Genomic DNA, 8,791 nt, shown 5'->3' on the forward strand with positions numbered 1-8,791 from the left:
CAGCCCATTTTAAAATAAACTTTACCTCCATGCTACAGTGGCAGAAGGTTTCTGATGACTGTTGTGTACCAGGACCATGCAACACTATGCGTCTCATCATAGTGAGATCCCCCTGGGCTTTCTGCAGGTGGATGTGGCCTGCCAGCATCAAGGGGTGGAAAGGCTTTATGCAATACCCAGGTATGGTTAGATGAGAGGCACAAATTCCAGCTTCTAATTTCTTCTAGAAATTCTGTTTCCACTCTTTTGGGTAATTATAGACCACACAGAGGTTCATTTCATCTATTATTCATTAATGTGTCAACAATCCTCTTAGAATAACCTCCGTTCAGTTTGGTTCACGTTTAAATTTTGTTCATCCCAGGCARGAATTCAAGTGGTTAGAGCCACATGCAACATTTTAAGCTGTCCTCTAGCTAAAATAAATTACAAAAGCAGGTGTAATAAGAAGTAAACAAAGAGCACACAGTTTTTGAGTTTCACTTGTCTGAAATAAAAAAGCCGCCTTCTGTTACATCAGTTTCATCACTCATTGAGGTACTACTCAAGATTTACACATGTATGAGTAGGAACAAAATACATTCCCTGATTTTTCACATCAATTAGTAAACAGTTGATAAAAGAAATATCTTATCTATTCCACCAGTTCCCCAGATTACCTTTCCATAAATGCTAAGCATCCCATTTATTTTATCACTAGCCATAAAATATATGCACAAGGCTCTGGAGAGTAGAAATTCATCACAGTATCATGTCTCCACAGAGTTTAATGCTCTCTGATGTGTTGTCCTTGCTCAGATAATATTTTTGCATCCCTTTTGTCTCAAACAACACACAGGAAAGACATTWGTCTTTAATTCCACTGATAAAGAACCTAAATCAGCTTAACTTGCTTGCAACATAGCTATGTTTAATGAACTAGTACATTTCCATTTTCAGAATCCATCAGAAAGTCTATCCAAATTGGCCTTGCTCCATTATTCTGTATTTCAATTAAATAATTGAAAACCCAACTGTTTATGACCKCTTAGGTATGACTCCTCCTAAACTTCACATGAGAGTATCAATCCCTTCAGTTTCCTAAGACAATTCCTCCACATCTTTGCCTTGGTCACCCACAGGTCAATGTCTGAGACAGGGTAAATATAGGGCCTCATYAGCTGCATGGGCATTTTGAGGATGAGGAATAGCTATTCATTTAATGCAGTAAAATATCCCAACAAAACACATATTAAGCAATAATTCGTTTTTAAAAATACATTTTTATTTAAGGGCTTAGACAAGCATGTCACTTTAACAATTCCAAATGACCCTCTATTGAAAAATTCAATCTAATATGAGTACTCCAACAACAACAACAACAACAACAAAAGTAATTCACCTTGTTTAAGATGTTTGTTAAGTCACTTGCTTTCAGATTGTTGACTCTTTACATTTTAGTATGTGGAGGGGAAGGCAAAACAAGAGAGCACACTTTTACTCTTCTGTCTTTTATGAGAAAGATGATACTAAACTCAGTGGATCAGTTTTCTACTTGAGCCCATTTGAAATGTCTCATATTCTTAGTAAGACTTTTCCCACCTTTAGTAGTAAAAAACTTTTTAAAAACTGGAAATTGAATTAAAATACCCAAAACACAAAAAAACCAACCACAAACAAAACCCAAAAGCTAAGCATCTCCACTATGAAACCTTTGAGACAGTGAAACATCAACCACAGAGGGAACAGAAAAGGAGTCAAAGGTTTATCTCTACATTCAGAATGAGGAACCGCATGCTTTCTTGACACACTGAGATCAAATAATTGTATTTCCTGCAAACCAGCATGGCTCTTTGTGCTATGGGATACCTCTAGGGAAGGTRCAGTCATGGGAGCCTTGGGAACCAGACAGGTAATGGTGCTCAGRTGTAGATCCTGTCACCATGAAGTCCCAAGAGATGAGTTCTCCTTTAAGCAAAATAACAGATTCTTTCTTTTACAAGATGCATTCAACTTAAGTTGATATTATCTACATTCGTGCTGAGAAAAGGCAGGCATAGAGTCAAGTCAATACCAATATCTAGAGATTAAACTGYTGAGATTAAACTGTTAAGATTTCAGCTCCCAGTCACCAGTCTTTGGATTAAGATCCATAACTTGAAGTTTAGTCACCCAGACATCATGTGAGAGTGTGTCTTGTCTCCTGCTTGGTGAGTCCTGTAATACACTCTTCAGCTGGTCATGCAGGATCTTTTAGGATATTTTGTTCTCTTTTCACTCYTCAGTTAACAATATACTCTAATCATTTCGTAATCTCTGCAGTTATTTGAATCCCCAATATATTGCTTATGCCAATCAAGAAAGAATAATACTATGTGCACYTTTATTGCTAAAATGAACCTCATGCACCTTCTTTTTACAGTTTTATAGTTAGCAAACTAACTCTGGCAATTCTGCAGCATGTGGCTAATAGTGGAATGAGGACTCTGAGTGGATGGGTAACTAGGATAATGGGAGGAATGCCAGAACTGTAGTAAGTGTGCATAGGTTGTGCCTAACATTTGCTACTCCTTCTAACTCAATTCAGAGTAATTACTGCTTCAAAATTTCCCAACAAATGCTTCCAGGGTCACAGCCTTTAGAGTAAAGATATGCTTAGTTTCCCACGTATGCTTATCTATGACCTCCTCCATGGCTTTTCYAAACTCAGGCATAGTGCCTACTGAGCAGCATTAAATGAGGATAGCAGAGTTTCAGAGGGCAGCCAAAGCACTTTTCCCTGTAAGCAAAGCACCCCTCATTGAGGTATCTGTGCTAAAAGACTCATCAMACAACTTCAAAGACATGGCTTTCCATACCCAAATATTCTGCAACTATTCTTTCTTATGTAAGTCACCACTCACAGTGGGATCTACTCAGGAGTTACTTGCTGTTCTCAAACTGCTGCCCAGTGAAATGAAACAGCCTGACATTCTCCTGAAGTGTTTATCTTGTCCATTCTTCTCCCTCAAAAATTTTTGTCTACACTTCAGCACATCCATCARTCAAATTTCTAATCAGAACTAAATTAAATTTCTGAATACAGAGAGAAAAGATAGCCAAGCTAAAATACAGATGCAGAATTCCCTCAAGGATCCATAAGCAAAATAGAGATGCATGAAGTCACTGAGTGGTGTAAAGAACTAGATATTGGGATATAGAAAGCGTTATGAGRTGCAGAAAAGAAATCTGTTGAACATGACCCTGAGATCTAGTGTTTTACTGAACTCTTATGATGTTATACAAAAAGRCTTCAGAGGAAGTCATGTAAACAGTACAGATAAGCAGAGGGAAAATTCTGAATTATGAAAATCTGTAACATCAAAAGCTAAACTTAAAGTTGTTCTATAATCACTAGGAGGAAACAAGTAATTGCAGAAATCCACTCCCCTCAAACTGCCATTCCACCAGAAGACCAGATCTGTCATTACTCTGGAAGTGATGCAGGCATGTCATAGCCTCCCAAAGTTAGGTGAGATAAATTTCACCTACTTGAGATGGAATATGTTAAATTTGAGACAGAAACTGACAGAGTCTTTTGTGGTGAGGACACCTAGGCAAAGGAAAAGTAACGAAGAATGTAAGTGCTCTGACTGTGGCTGAAACCTTATCAGAAGCTCTGACAGAGACAGTTACTTGTTTTGCCATGTACTGTTTTATACCTGCATGTATTACTTGGAAATACCGGTGTAATATTTTCTTCCACTCTGATTGGTTAGTTACTAGTTAAATAAATAGTTCTTAATGCATCTATGATCCTCATAGTCCAGGCTATGCATGAGTAATAAGCACTCACTAAAAAAAAGTCATATTGGGGCTCTTTAACCAATATGCATGACAAGCTTCATTTCACATGTAAAATATTCAAAGAGAAAAAAGAATGTGAAAAGGCSCTTCCCCCCCTTCTGTTCAATAGCCAGATGTAATCACAAATAAATTTCAGAAAAACGAAATGTTGTTTCAGGTTCTGTCTTTTTGAGTGCTTTAGGGCAAAATTACCTAATCTGCACTATTTATATCTATAAACAAAATTCAACCAAATAACTCTCTAAAAATAACTAGATATACAGAACAGACTGAAAATCAGCTATGTTCTGCATCACAAGATGAGGCATACATTTTCCTTCTGCCAGGAACATCTGTTTTTCAGGAGCATTCAAGTCTGTAGAAGTGCCCAAAGCTCCCACCTTGCTACAYGAACAATGCAGTTAGTGCTTGACAACTGGGGGCAAAACCTTGTTGATTTACTCATGTACATAATCCCCCAGTACTTACGGGCCAGATTTTCCTTTCAGCATCTCTGTTGAAATTTTATAGTAGGTCAATTCTCTTTTCTTCAGATACATAGATTAACTAGGTCATAACCTACCCCAGTGAGAGCATTGAAAAGACCAGCACAAGTAACACCATTTTAGCCTGCACAATTGAAAGGCACCCTTGCTTTTTCTTTTTAAATTTAGGGAAAGGGAGCTGTGTCTTAATGAAAGCAAAAGCAACAGCAAGCACACATGATGTTGCTAATTCTCTTTCATTTATTCTGTTTCACTCTTTCATGGTAATGTTTCCTATATTRAAGAAAAGAAGATTTCTATTGGCTTTCTGCTATGCATATTCCCTGGTCTGGGCAAAACTATGATGTTTCCTGCAGATCTACTACATTCTGTAAATTCAGCTTGCTTGTATCAATGCAGAAAAGCATTACCAAGCTGTACTTTATTTGAATYATAAAATTTGAAATCTTTAAAGTTACAAATCTTGTTGAGAACAATTAGTGTCATGCCAGGCATTTGACTAACATAACTGAATGCTGGAACATTAACATCCAAAATAAAAGCAGAGGTACAATATGTGTCAAGTATACCAAAATAATAATAATCAAGTTTTCCACGTAAAATAYTATGAATTATATTTAATAAGCAATGGCTAACAATCTGGGTCCTTAAGAGTTGTATATTACCAAATTCAAGCTCTAGTTCTGAATAGGAGCTTTTTTTCTGCCTACTTTTAGGACTTAACACCTACTGATCACTGCTAAATCACCATTCTACAGCTTTAGGGCAACAGTTCACTATTATTTATGAAAATATCCTTTGCTACTTTTGACAACTAGAATAATTCAAAACACAACTGAAGTGTGACTGAAGAGAAAATAKATCAGCACACTGAGCCAGGCCTTTAGGTCCAGAGCATGGAGGAGCTCGAAGAACTCTGCAGTTCACTTTTGTGCTGCCCTYAGCCTATGAAGGGTTTAGCTCCTATAACACACAAAAAACCCCCAGGCTACTCACACCACTGCTGATAATTAACAGTACCTTTCACATTTAAGAARTGCCCTAAGATGTGCTATTGACTTTTCACCAAAGACCCTTCTCTATGGAGAAGCTGAAGAAGAGCTGACAAAAACAAGATAACTCTCTCTTCTGGCAGCGCAAGGGTTCCTCCCASAGAGCCCTAATATGTTTTTTGTGTTCTTCATATTCCCAAATTGTACCATTAAACCTTGAATTTGACCTTGAGCTTTGAGCAAATCTTGCATTGCTCCGACATTGATAGCAAGGAATCTTAAAGGGTGTTCACAATTCATCAGGGCAAAATGATCCTAAAAATAGACCTTAAGAGCTACTTCTTTTGGATGGACTCTGTGTTAATTTTCTGTCCACAATGATGATCAGAAGTCTAGTGTAAAGTAAAAAACTGCTTGCAGGTGGAAGGGAAGCTACAAAACAGAAAAAAAAAAAAAAAAAAAACAGGTCAAAAATTTGGGTTAATCTGTCTTGACAGCATACAAAAAAGATACTGTGATAATTTCAATTTCTTAAATGCTAAGTTAATGCTTTAATAATGTAGGGCAATACACCTACCAAACTGCACAAGTATGTAGGTATGTGGGGAGTGCTGGTCTGAGAAAAACTTCCTCATGAAAAAGAAAGGATGCAATCATTTTCATTCTCCTGACTGATAGACTGTCCTTTCATGTAGATTACTACAAGTCATTTTAGTATTAATTCCAAACGTGATTATGATTGCTTGCTTTGTTCCAGTATCTCAACAGACCAGTCAGGAATTTCCCCAGCTCACGTTGGTGTTGTGTATTCTGTATAATGAAAAGACAGCCCTTCTTCCTGGCAGCCTGAGGATATGCTGGGAAGCAGAAGGTGCATCCCCAAGAAGCAGGGGCAAACATTGATATAATTAAAATTGTAGAAGATCTGTAAAATAGTCAGGGTCTGTGTGATGGTGGTTCCTTGTGGTTGACCAACCCAATTCATGGACTAGATGGACTAACTCTACTTCATGGACGTGCTGTCCCCATGTGGAGGAGGGAAACTGCTCCCCTTTCTCCCCTGACCACTTCTTCTTTGAGCTGTTTTCATATTGCCAGGAATCTCTGATGCTGGGACTTGCAATGAGCAATGCAGATAACWGTCATGAGCATCTTTCTCCTAGATGAAAAAACCTTTGCACAGAGTTGCAAAAAAGCTGGTATCAGGTTTATTTTTGAACATATACAATTTTAAATWACCAAGGCTAAAAATCTCTCTAGCACCTACTGTCCTAGACGAAAGAGAGACAGCAGGAACTAGATGTTTTTGGTGCATTCTGGTGTTCCCCTCCTACAAACAACTGTTTTTGCATGCATGTAGTGTACTTTTAATATAGTATACAACAAAATAAATTTTCAAACCCCTGTCCAATATGCTTTGTCATTATTTCTCATAGACCTGTGTTGTCCAAATGACTCCAAATACTATATCTAAGGCTTGAATATAAGCTATTTTATGAAATTGTCTTACAAACTACTGACTCACATAATTTGCCGTGGATTTTCAACTAAACAACAAAAGTGTTCAAAAATAAGAAGGTTTTAAGCATGAAACAATTGTAATACAGATACCTCACAGGAGCTAGGGTCAGGGTACTTTGGGATGGTTTCCATCTGAAAGACCTTACATCATACAGCAGCAGGATAAGCAAAAGGAGAACAGCATGAAAGAATATGTTTTAAAACGAAGTAGTATAAATTATTTGGGGGAAATACTGCACTGGTTTCCCCTTCCAGGCAAATAGTTTGGAAAGTTTTCCTGATTAGTCTTCACGTGTCTTCGTTGACAAAATCACACGCAATTTTTTGCAGTTACTTGCAGTTGTCTTGTATCAACAAATCAAAAGTGAAAGCCAATAATGTGGATGAATAGCTCCTGCTTCTTTTTAAATCAGCTGAGAAATCATGCACAGAACATCTAAAAGAAAGTGAGTGACATCTGCCCATGAGCATGGTTCATAACTTGCGGGTGTGACCATCACAGGCTTCCTGCAATATGTCACAACTGACCTGGGAGTGATTCATATTCTGTCTCCTCTAGTTTCAAGGCTTTTACAAGATGTCAATTAAAAATACACATATTTATAAAGTGATTAGTGGCTAGTGTAATTAATGCTTCAAAAAAAAATCTTTTAGAAGAGAATGGCAGTAAGAACTGGAGTGAGAGAAACGGGTAGTTCCTTTTTTTTTTTTCCCCTTTTTTGTGAAGAAGCTTGTTCATCTGAAAACATTCATTCCCTTTACCTTTCAATCATCAGATTTCATGGCTGTGTATTACTTCACCCAGGCAAATGTTTCCAGCAATGTGTATGTCTGCTATAATTAATTTTGAAAGAAGAGCAGACATGTAAATTGCCATTCACTCTCAGAGGATTATCTAGACCCAGACTTGCTACACAAGGAAAAGTTGCCTCTGATTGTACCACATATCGAATAAACTGGACAAATCTAATACACAATGTAGATCCACTGTGTTTGATGTAGATTTGTAAGGAATTCATACACATATTTTCTCAGTGAGGATGACTTCTCATCAATCATTCACATTGCTGCTTTTTTCCTCCACATTTGTCATCAAATTATCATTAATTATACCAGAGTCTCCACCATTAATTGCATCAGAATTTTTACTGCCATGGGAAGCAAACAAACAAACCAAGTATATGAAGCTAAGATTAGGAAAAAAACCCACACAGCACTCACCACTCTGAGACCAGTGGCCAGATTTGAAGYGATGCTCTTACAACTTACCAAGCTATTAAATAAGATGAAGCTATGAATTCCAGCAATAAAGACTCAGGAAACCTTGGCATTAAGCACAATATAYTGTGAAGCATATGTACAAAACACATATCAGCTTTTATTTTTATTAATATAATAAATCAGCTAATTAAAAATAGCTAAATAAGCCATAATGAAAATGAGCCTTCAGGCTAGAGCTACTGTTATGACTGGAATTCATTCTGCTAGCAGGGTGTAAGTTACCAATGACCATTCCATACTTCTGTTATTCTGCACCTGAGAAATTGTGAAGGAAAGTTACTGGGAAAAACCTGAAACCTRTGAAAAATGTCTCCCTTTTAATCCAACACTAAGAATCACTTTCATATTTATCCTTTTTATCTGGTGTTCAGATTTCATGTTATGTCGAGAAAGGGTCTTCTCTCTGATTTTGTTTTGTAGGATCTCTGCATTGGGGTCTGCAGGTCTGTAGCTGGAATGCAGAGATGTTACAGTATTTCAGGGAAGTACACCAAGTACTTTAGGCTGTCTTTGGAATTGCTTTTGGACCCTGGGCYTGCTGAGGGCTGAGATATATTAACTTGGCTACACATCTCCTGGGTGCCCAGCCAGCCTGTCTTGGAATATATTCAAGAGGATATACTAAAAATGATGGCAGTACTGATGTACTGAAGCATGCCCTGACAAGGACCAGATAAAAGTTATAAT

The sequence above is a fragment of the Malurus melanocephalus genome, unplaced genomic scaffold (genome assembly GCF_030028575.1).
Source record: "Malurus melanocephalus ecotype Western Australia unplaced genomic scaffold, MMel_1.1 scaffold_44, whole genome shotgun sequence".
NCBI classification, from domain to species: Eukaryota; Metazoa; Chordata; class Aves; order Passeriformes; family Maluridae; genus Malurus; species Malurus melanocephalus.